The sequence below is a fragment of the Sinocyclocheilus rhinocerous genome, unplaced genomic scaffold (genome assembly GCF_001515625.1).
Source record: "Sinocyclocheilus rhinocerous isolate Xijiao unplaced genomic scaffold, SAMN03320098_v1.1 scaffold818, whole genome shotgun sequence".
In the NCBI taxonomy this organism is placed as follows: Eukaryota; Metazoa; Chordata; class Actinopteri; order Cypriniformes; family Cyprinidae; genus Sinocyclocheilus; species Sinocyclocheilus rhinocerous.
In genome coordinates, this window is record NW_015664989.1 from 945,924 (window position 1) to 955,411 (window position 9,488).

Here is a 9,488-nt window from a genome sequence, read left to right on the forward strand (position 1 = left end):
GGCCCTTTTCTTTAACCGGTTTGACTTTGTCCTCTCTTACAGACCTGGTTCCAAGAATATTAAGCCTGATGCTCTGTCAAGGCAGTTCGAGTCCCAGGAAGAGGAGGGCAGGTCAGAGCCCATCATACCAAGGTACAGAGTGCTGGCAGGCATCCAGTGGGACTTGGAGACAGCAGTACGGAAGGCCCAGATTCACCAGCCTAACCCAGGTAATGGCCCATCGGGTCGCCTCTTTGTGCCTAACACCATCAGGTCCAAAGAACTGCAGTGGGGTAATGCCGCACCGTCATCTGGACATCCAGGGGTCCTAAGAACCCTGAGGCGGATCCAGTCTAAGTTTTGGTGGCCCAATATGGGAACTGATGTCCGGAGGATGGTTGCTGCATGTTCCACTTGCGCTCGGATTAAGGAACCTAGAGCCCTCCCTCAAGGTAGACTACATCCCCTCCCTATCCCGAGACGACCCTGGTCCCACATATCCATGGATTTTGTTAGTGGCCTCCCCAGTTCTCAAGGTAACACAGTGATTCTTGTTGTGGTCGACAGATTTTCTGTGTTACCTTGAGAACTGGGGAGGCCACTAACAAAATCCATGGATATGTGGGACCAGGGTCGTCTCGGGATAGGGAGGGGATGTAGTCTACCTTGAGGGAGGGCTCTAGGTTCCTTATTCCGGGCGCAAGTGGAACATGCAGCAACCATCCTCCGGACATCAGTTCCCATATTGGGCCACCAAAACTTAGACTGGATCCGCCTCAGGGTTCTTAGGACCCCTGGATGTCCAGATGACGGTGCGGCATGACCCCACTGCAGTACTTTGGACCTGATGGTGTTAGGCACAAAGAGGCGACCCGATGGGCCATTACCTGGGTTAGGCTGGTGAATCTGGGCCTTCCGTACTGCTGTCTCCAAGTCCCACTGGATGCCTGCCAGCACTCTGTACCTTGGTATGATGGGCTCTGACCTGCCCTCCTCTTCCTGGGACTCGAACTGCCTTGACAGAGCATCAGGCTTAATATTCTTGGAACCAGGTCTGTAAGAGAGGACAAAGTCAAACCGGTTAAAGAAAAGGGCCCACCGAGCTTGCCGAGGATTTAACCTCTTGGCTCCCTGAATGTAAGTGAGGTTCTTGTGGTCCGTCCATATTACAGACGGGTGTTTAGCACCCTCCAGCCAGTGCCTCCATTCCTCCAATGCCAGCTTAACGGCCAGCAACTCCTGATTCCCAATATCATAGTTCTTCTCTGCTGCTGTCAGTCGACGTGAAAAGGCACAAGGGTGGAGTTTATTGTCCCTAGCCGCTCTCTGGAACAAAACTGCTCCCACACCCACGTCCACCTCGATAATAAACGGTAACTCAGGATCTGGTAGGGTCAAGGGCTGTGACTTGGTCCTGTTGTCTCTCGGCCCTCCTATCCCCGATTCGATTAACCACTCGGATGGCGACATCGATGAGGGAATCCAAGTTAGATGCAGGATCTCGGCAAGAGCCTGATGAAATGCTGCTTGAAGAGTCTGTTCATTCCAGCCACTCTCCGCTGCCAGAGTACGGAACTCAATAGACATTTCTGCTACACTGCGTGCCCCTTGAGTGAGTTGAAGTAATCGTTGGTCATTTCCCACTCCTCCTCCTGGGTGATGGAAGACCCTCCTCATCTCTGCTAGGAATTGCTCAGAGTCAGAAGTAAATGGTGAATGATGCTCTAAGAGAGCCGTAGCCCATTCCAAAGCTCTTCCGGTTAATAAAGTGATGATATAAGCCACCCGACTGCCCTCTGTAGGAAAACTACTGGGTTGCAGTTGGAAGGCTAGAGAGCATTGGGTGATAAAACCTCGACAACCCCTGATATTTCCATCATATCTTTCAGGAGGTGGTAGCCTGGGCTCAAGAAGGGGGCCCGCTGGAATTGGTTGAGGTTGAGGAAGGATGGGCGGTGGCATAGGTAACTCAAGGTCAATATGGGAGTTGAAGTAAACAGCTGTTTGAGTTGTTCAAACGCCTGGTTAGCCTTCTCTGTCCACTGGAAGGGTGTGCCAGATCTCCTGGTGAGAGCTGTGAGAGGTTCTGCAAGGGAACTGAAATTTCGAATAAATCTCCTATAAGAGTTGGCGAAACCCAGGAAGCATTGGACTTGTTTCACTGAATCAGGGTGGGGCCACTCCAAGACTGCACGAACCTTGCTGGGATCCATCTGTACACGGCCACATGACAGGATGAAACCCAAGAAAGAGACTGTAGTGCTGTGGAACTCACTTTTTTATTTCTCTCGTCTCAGCCCCCCTCTCTCTGGACGAGAAATCTATTTTCCCACAAGTTCAGGGCAATGATTTCGAAATTGCCCCAGTTCACCACAGTACAGACACCGCCGCTCCCGCAAAAGTTTGTCCCGTTCAGATTGTGATAAGCATTTTTTTCCAAGCTGCATGGGTTCCTCTGTGGACAGAGGCTGGAAAGCAGATTGAACTGGACTGACGTAGCTTTGGGCTGTGACTTGGTCCTGTTGTCTCTCGTCCCTCCTATTTCTCTAGTTTGACGAAGAGGTTATTCGAGAGCAGATGAGATAGAACCTGCCGGACATGTTGAACGTGGTCCTCGTAACTCTGGGAAGATATCATCGAGATATACAATCACATTTGTTGAGCATCTCTCTCAGAACATCATTGATAAGGGCTTGGAAGACGGCTGGGGCATTAGCTAGCCCGAAGGGCATCACCTGATACTCGTAATGCCCTGTAGGGGTGTTGAAAGCCGTCTTCCATTCGTCCCCCTCCCTGATTCTCACTAGGTGGTACGCATTCCGGAGATCTAATTTTGTGAAGATGATAGCGCCCTGGAGAAGTTCAAAGGCTGTGGCCATAAGTGGTAGTGGATATCGATTCTTCACCGTGATGTTATTTAGGCCACGATAATCAATGCAAGCGTAAAGAACTCCGCCCTTCTTACCCACGAAAAAAACCCCAGCTCCTGCCCGTGTAGTGGAAGGCCGAATGAATCCATTCTCCAGTGCTTTACAAATGTAAGCGTAGGTAACTCAAGAACCTCCCGAGACGGTGGATTTCGGGGCAAGGCTAGAGAGAGAGTCCAAACGCTGAAGTATTTCTGCGAGTATCCGTTCATGATGGTGAATAGCAGTAGCTTGATTAGTGAGCTCAAATAATATTCTCTCCACGTTTGATGAAGGGCCTTGACTCTCTGCTGGGTCCATTTTTGGTTCAGTCATGCTGTAATGATACAGATGCAGGGACAGCCAGACTATAGACAAATAATCTTGAGTGTTGTCTTAGCTGGGCTAGAACCCTGATCTCCTAGACACAGAGCTGGCGCTCTTCCTGAGTGAGCTAAATCCAGGTTGAGGATTTCTTAGACCCAAGTGCAGAGGAATGACAAAATCTCACGGAGACGAGAGATACAAACTCCAAGTAGTTTTCAAAAAGAGATTCAAAAAAACAAGAAACAAAGTACAAACAAAACCAGAAGCAAGGCTTCCAATAGTCACAACAAAAAAAAGGAGAAAACAAAACAAGCACAATGGCTTACAAAAGACTCACGGTTAGCAACAGGATACACAGGTAGGTAGGCTCAAGACTGAACAAAACACAATGGCTAAAGGCAAACTTAAATAGGGCCCTACACAGGTGAGTATCATCAACAATAATTGCTAAGCACAGCTGAGAGTTCTTGCCAATGGTTGCCCCCTGGCAACTGGGAGGAAGATTGCAGGCAGCAGACATCCTGCCTGCACTGTAGCTGGGAGTAGTCATGGCAGGAGTGTGACCCCTAGTGGTTGGAGGAAGTACTGCCAGCTAAAGTCTTACAAGTCTTACAGGTTGATGAACGGCTCCTGACGTTCCTTTCAGTGCTGTTCGACTGTTGTTGGAAGTCCCTGATGAGCTCTGGGTCCAGTATGTCTCTGGCTGGTACCCACGAGCGCTCTTCTGGACCATAGCCTTGCCAGTCAACCAAATATTGGACCCCTCCCCGTACTTTGCGCATGTCCAAAAGTCTCTGCACGGAGTAAGCTGGTTGCCCCCCCACCATCTGAGGAACTGGAGGTGGTCTAACTGCAGGAGAAAAAGGAGAGTAGATGACAGGTTTGAGGCATGAAACATGGAATGTGGGGTGTATGCGCATAGACCTGGGCAATTGGAGTCGGTAAGAGACTGGGTTTATTTTCTTGAGAATCTTGAAAGGTCCAATGTATCTAGGACCCAGTTTCCGTGACTCGAGGTGCAATGGAAGGTTTCTAGTGGAAAGCCACACTCTCTGCCCCGGACAGAATGACGGACCAATCCGCTGATGTCGATTGGCCTGTTACTGTTGTTCCCGGGATGATTTTAACAGGGCAGCCCGAGCTCTCCGCCAGACCCCCCGGCACCTCCGGACTAACTGGGCCGCTGCTGGAACCTGGGCTTGAAGGTCCTGTTCAGAAAACAGAGAGGGGGGGAACCCAAACTGGCATTCAAATAGAAACATACCCAATGAGGAGTGATGGAGGGTGTTATGGGCAAATTCTGCCCAGACCAGCTGGGAACTCCACATACTCGGATTGTTCGAGACCAGACACCTGAGGGTCTTCTCAATCTCCTGGTTCACTCTCTCTGTCTGGCCATTGCATTGGGGATGAAACCCTGAGGACAAACTGATAGTGGAACCAATTAGACGTCCAAAAGCTTTCCAGAATCTTGAGGTAAACTGGGAACCCCTATCAGACACCATATCCTGGGGAAACCCATGAATCCTAAAGACATGTTGCATGAGAAGTTCTGCCGTCTGGCCTGCTGTAGGAATCTTAGGGGTGGGAATGAGATGACATGCCTTAGTGATTCTTGTTGTGGTCGACAGATTTTCTAAGGCATGTCATCTCATTCCCACCCCTAAGATTCCTACAGCAGGCCAGACGGCAGAACTTCTCATGCAACATGTCTTTAGGATTCATGGGTTTCCCCAGGATATGGTGTCTGATAGGGGTTCCCAGTTTACCTCAAGATTCTGGAAAGCTTTTGGACGTCTAACTGGTTCCACTATCAGTTTGTCCTCAGGGTTTCATCCCCAATCCAATGGCCAGACAGAGAGAGTGAACCAGGAGATTGAGAAGACCCTCAGGTGTCTGGTCTCGAACAATCCGAGTATGGATACAGATGCAGGGACAGCCAGACTATAGACAAATAATCTTGAGTGTTGTCTTAGCTGGGCTAGAACCCTGATCTCCTAGACACAGAGCTGGCGCTCTTCCTGAGTGAGCTAAATCCAGGTTGAGGATTTCTTAGACCCAAGTGCAGAGGAATGACAAAATCTCACGGAGACGAGAGATACAAACTCCAAGTAGTTTTCAAAAAGAGATTCAAAAAAACAAGAAACAAAGTACAAACAAAACCAGAAGCAAGGCTTCCAATAGTCACAACAAAAAAAAGGAGAAAACAAAACAAGCACAATGGCTTACAAAAGACTAGTTAGCAACAGGATACACAGGTAGGTAGGCTCAAGACTGAACAAAACACAATGGCTAAAGGCAAACTTAAATAGGGCCCTACACAGGTGAGTATCATCAACAATAATTGCTAAGCACAGCTGAGAGTTCTTGCCAATGGTTGCCCCCTGGCAACTGGGAGGAAGATTGCAGGCAGCAGACATCCCGCGCCCCCTTGTGGCTGGGAGTAATACTGCTGGTCATGGCAGGAGTGCGACCCTACCCATCACACAAAAATTTCTGCACATACTTAAATTTTTTATTTAATATTGTTTGTAAGCAATCTTAATTATGAGGACTCAACTGGGTCCAGTATGTCTCTGGCTGGTACCCACGAGTGCTCTTCTGGTCTTACACAGCAGGTGCATTTGAAAGAAGTAATTGCCATTCTTTTCAACATTTTCCTTCTTTTTTTACAAATAAAGTTTGCTATAGAATATGTCATGTTCACAAGTCTGGCACAATTAGCTTTGTGCTGTTATCACACATTGAAAGAAGGCAATAAACCAAATTGTATTGAAAATAGATGCTTCTGTATATTTTCTAGCAACCGTGGCACAAGTTATTCATCGCATGACAAACAAATGATGAAGAAGAGTATGAAAAATCAAGACACAGAGAGCCTCAAGATGATTCAGGTGCCTGGACTGCAATGGTGGAGTGATGCTGTTTATTCCCAATCAAGCATGGCGGGTCACACTTTATTTTAAGGACCAATTCTCGCTATTAACAAACCATTAGCTATGACTTTTCCCTCAATAAACTCCTAATTTGCTGCTTATTAATAGTAAGGTAGTTGCTAAGTTTAGGTATTGGGTAGGATTAGGGATGTAGAATATGGTCATGTAGAATAAATGCTTTATACTAATTAACAGCCAATAGGCTAATATTAAGCATGCTAATAAGCAACTAGTTAATAGTGAGAATTGGTCCCCTAAGTGTTACCGCATGGCAGATTGTAGCAGTTCACCGCTTCTTTCAAATTGTGGTGTGCAAATTGTTTTCAGCATAGTTTATTGGCAATTTTTGTTAGTTTGTTGTCACCTGATTTCTGTTACATTTTAGAGAGTCAGTTGTTAAAATAACACAGACAGAACATGCAGCTAAATGATGCACTCAGTGGACACAATTCATTCTTAGCAAGCACGACTCATGTTGGAGCAAAAAACAACAAAGAAAATACTAAATGCATTTCTTTGAATGGTTTGACATAAGGCAAATGACCATGTCTCTTCTCCTCATTAGCTGCACCCAGACACGTTTTGATTTTTTATTTGTATCTATTTAAATAGCTGGAATAATGACATGCCAAAGGCAACAGGAAGAACAATCATTCTGGAACGGCTGCTACATCATCTTTTTACCTAGGTCTGTAAAGTTTAAACAGAAAGTGAAGTACTTTAACTATCATTTAAACTAACTCTGTCACATCATTGCTAATGAACTCAGAATCACCATTGATTGTTTGAAGTGGGGAAAAAAATAGCTCATCTGAGTTTTAGCTGCTTCTGAGTGGGCTTCTAATTCAGCTCTTGAACATTTTGACATGGGAATAATGAGTGCTGTGTTCAAACTGGAGTGGAGGGTGTTCGTGGCAGAGCATATAACCTTATATTTAATTAAATATACTTTTTTTTCATGCATGCTCTTTTAACCAAAAATGTTCAGTATATTTTTTAAAGCATTTTTACCTTATCAAATATATATTAACTTATTTACACAAATAGTTCAATATTTATACTTTTCCCCTCTATCCTCCTTATTTTTAATTTTTTGTGACTAGAATTTATGAGGCTTCTGTTGTCATCCTCTTCTAGTTAAACCATCAGAATTAAATTAAAATAGAAAACACAAAATTTCATAGGCCTCTATTTAATATTAATGTAAACAAAAAATCAAAAATAATAGTAATTTAATACATTTAAAACTTTAGCAAATAAATAAATTTGCAAATACATTAAAGTAACTGATAACTTGTTGAACATACAAACCGATTCAAAGTGGAGGGCATTCATGGCAGAGGATCTAACCTTATATTGAATGAAATAATTTTTCATGAATGCAAAAAGTATTCACGACTTTTTTTTTTTCTTTTTTTTTTTAGCAAATTTACCTTTTTCGTAAATCAAATTGACCAACAATTTCACAGAATGCTAGCCATCACAATATTAATTAATTAATGTATTTATTTATTTATTTATTTATTCATTTGTAATCTTTGAGATATTCAGCATCAGTTATTTTTAGCTGTACAAAACAGCTTGTCATGCTGCCTGATGTTGCAAACTTGTTTTTTATATTATTTTAATGTATTGTTGTAATACTAAACACTGCTCTATAGCCTAAATAGTTTTACCAGTTTTACTGCACTTTGTAATTCTTCTAGTAATTTACACTCTTAAAAATAAAGGTGCTTCAAAAGGTTCTTAGCAGCAATGCCATAGAAGAACCATGTTTGGTTCCACAAAGAACCATTCAGTCATATTTTTCTTACCTTTTTATAACCTTTTGTGAAACAGAAAGGTTCTTCAGATGTTAAAGGTTCTTTATGGAACCATTTAGACAAAAAAGCTCTTCTATGGCATTGTGAATCACCTTTATTTTTAAGAGTGTACCTATAGGGGCTAATGAAACAAAAGTCACGCACATTCACTGAAACAGTTTGCTTTTGCGTTGCAAAATAAGCTGGATAGAGATGCTTCAGAACACTTATATCCAAAGCGTTCCCCAATGTGACCTTCTATCACACTAATATGTCTCATGCAGTAAGTACATACATCTTTCCTTTTGACAATACCGTTTTCATGCATTATTTGCTGCATTATGTCACAGGAGTATAGTGCAATCATGACTTTTGATTACACCTGCACCTAGTTTAATCCGCTATGCATGAGTCGGAAAGTAAATGGTTGTATTTTTTCCACTCTATTTCTACCTCTGCCTTTTCTAGACAGTAACGGACCTTTTTTAGCTTGGTAGCGCCAAAAGAAAAAGCATATAGTATGTAGAGAAGGCATCTGACCCTTGAAAAGCAATGCCAAGCTGCGGCGAAATCAAGGGATATTGTCAAATTCACATATGTCCGTGCATGGCGCCCTTCAAAGCGGCTTTTCTGATCTCATCATCTCACCCCCGAGATCATCCCTTCATCTGTATTTAGATTAGATGTTCCCTTCATGCTTTGCACAGTATGTATAAACCCTCTTATTGCAAGTCTATCTTTCTCATATTCCTTCTTTTCAAGTGATCCTACAATGCAAGTCTTTTTAGGTGTCTTTTGAAGCATTTGACGAGACATTACTTAGCTCTTACATTCACAATGACTGGCGCATCAGCCCATCACTGCTGAATCGCATGTGTCATAGAAGATTTTGCTTAAACTCTCACTTTTCTGTCAAGATGAAACCACACATTTGCACCGCCAACATCAAAGACCAAAGTATTGTAATCGTTCAAGGGGTATCCATGCTAAATTGTGTATCCTCTCTTTGGGTTTTCTACTGCAAACTTCACTAAAAAGAGCTTGATTCTCTTGTTTGACCACTGAGATGGCAATCAGTTTGCAGACTACTTCATGAATACAGCAAATGTGGAATCTTTTTAGAGCCAAATTACTTCTCTGACAATATGTGTCTGCTGGTTTTCTTCCAATATTATTGCTCATGATCGTGTATCAAAGGAAAATGTGCTCCTGAAATGATTTTCGATGTACGGTCACTATCCTGTTGGTTTCAGAAGTCGTTTTGCTGTGTGTGAATGTTGGGATAGTGGATTCCCAGCACTCATTATCTGAGATAACCATGGTCTGTGCCGAAGAGTGGTGCATGCTCACCTACATTTGTATGTGTCAAAATATGATTCTGATATAAAAATGGACTACTGCTTGTGAAGCAGAGATGTACTTATACAGGCTAAATACATTTTTTTGAGTGATTTTGAATAGATCAGTGTTGTAATTTTAATGGTAATTACTTAATGCCATAAATAACATGAAGTGACAATGAACAATATATATATATA

At 43.4% G+C, this 9,488-nt stretch overlaps 1 long non-coding RNA gene across 1 annotated transcript in view; it reads right to left on the reverse strand.

Annotated features, from left to right (window-relative positions):
* Window positions 1–3,923: 3,923 nt before the first annotated feature.
* The window catches only part of LOC107730570 (uncharacterized), a 10,593-nt gene continuing 5,028 nt past the window's right edge, over window positions 3,924–9,488 (reverse strand). Inside the window, exons 2-4 of the long non-coding RNA XR_001638695.1 lie at window positions 5,360–5,436; window positions 5,201–5,209; window positions 3,924–3,936 (exon numbers count right to left, since the gene is read on the reverse strand). This is a non-coding gene — a long non-coding RNA (uncharacterized LOC107730570). The remainder of the gene's footprint in view (window positions 3,937–5,200; window positions 5,210–5,359; window positions 5,437–9,488) is intronic.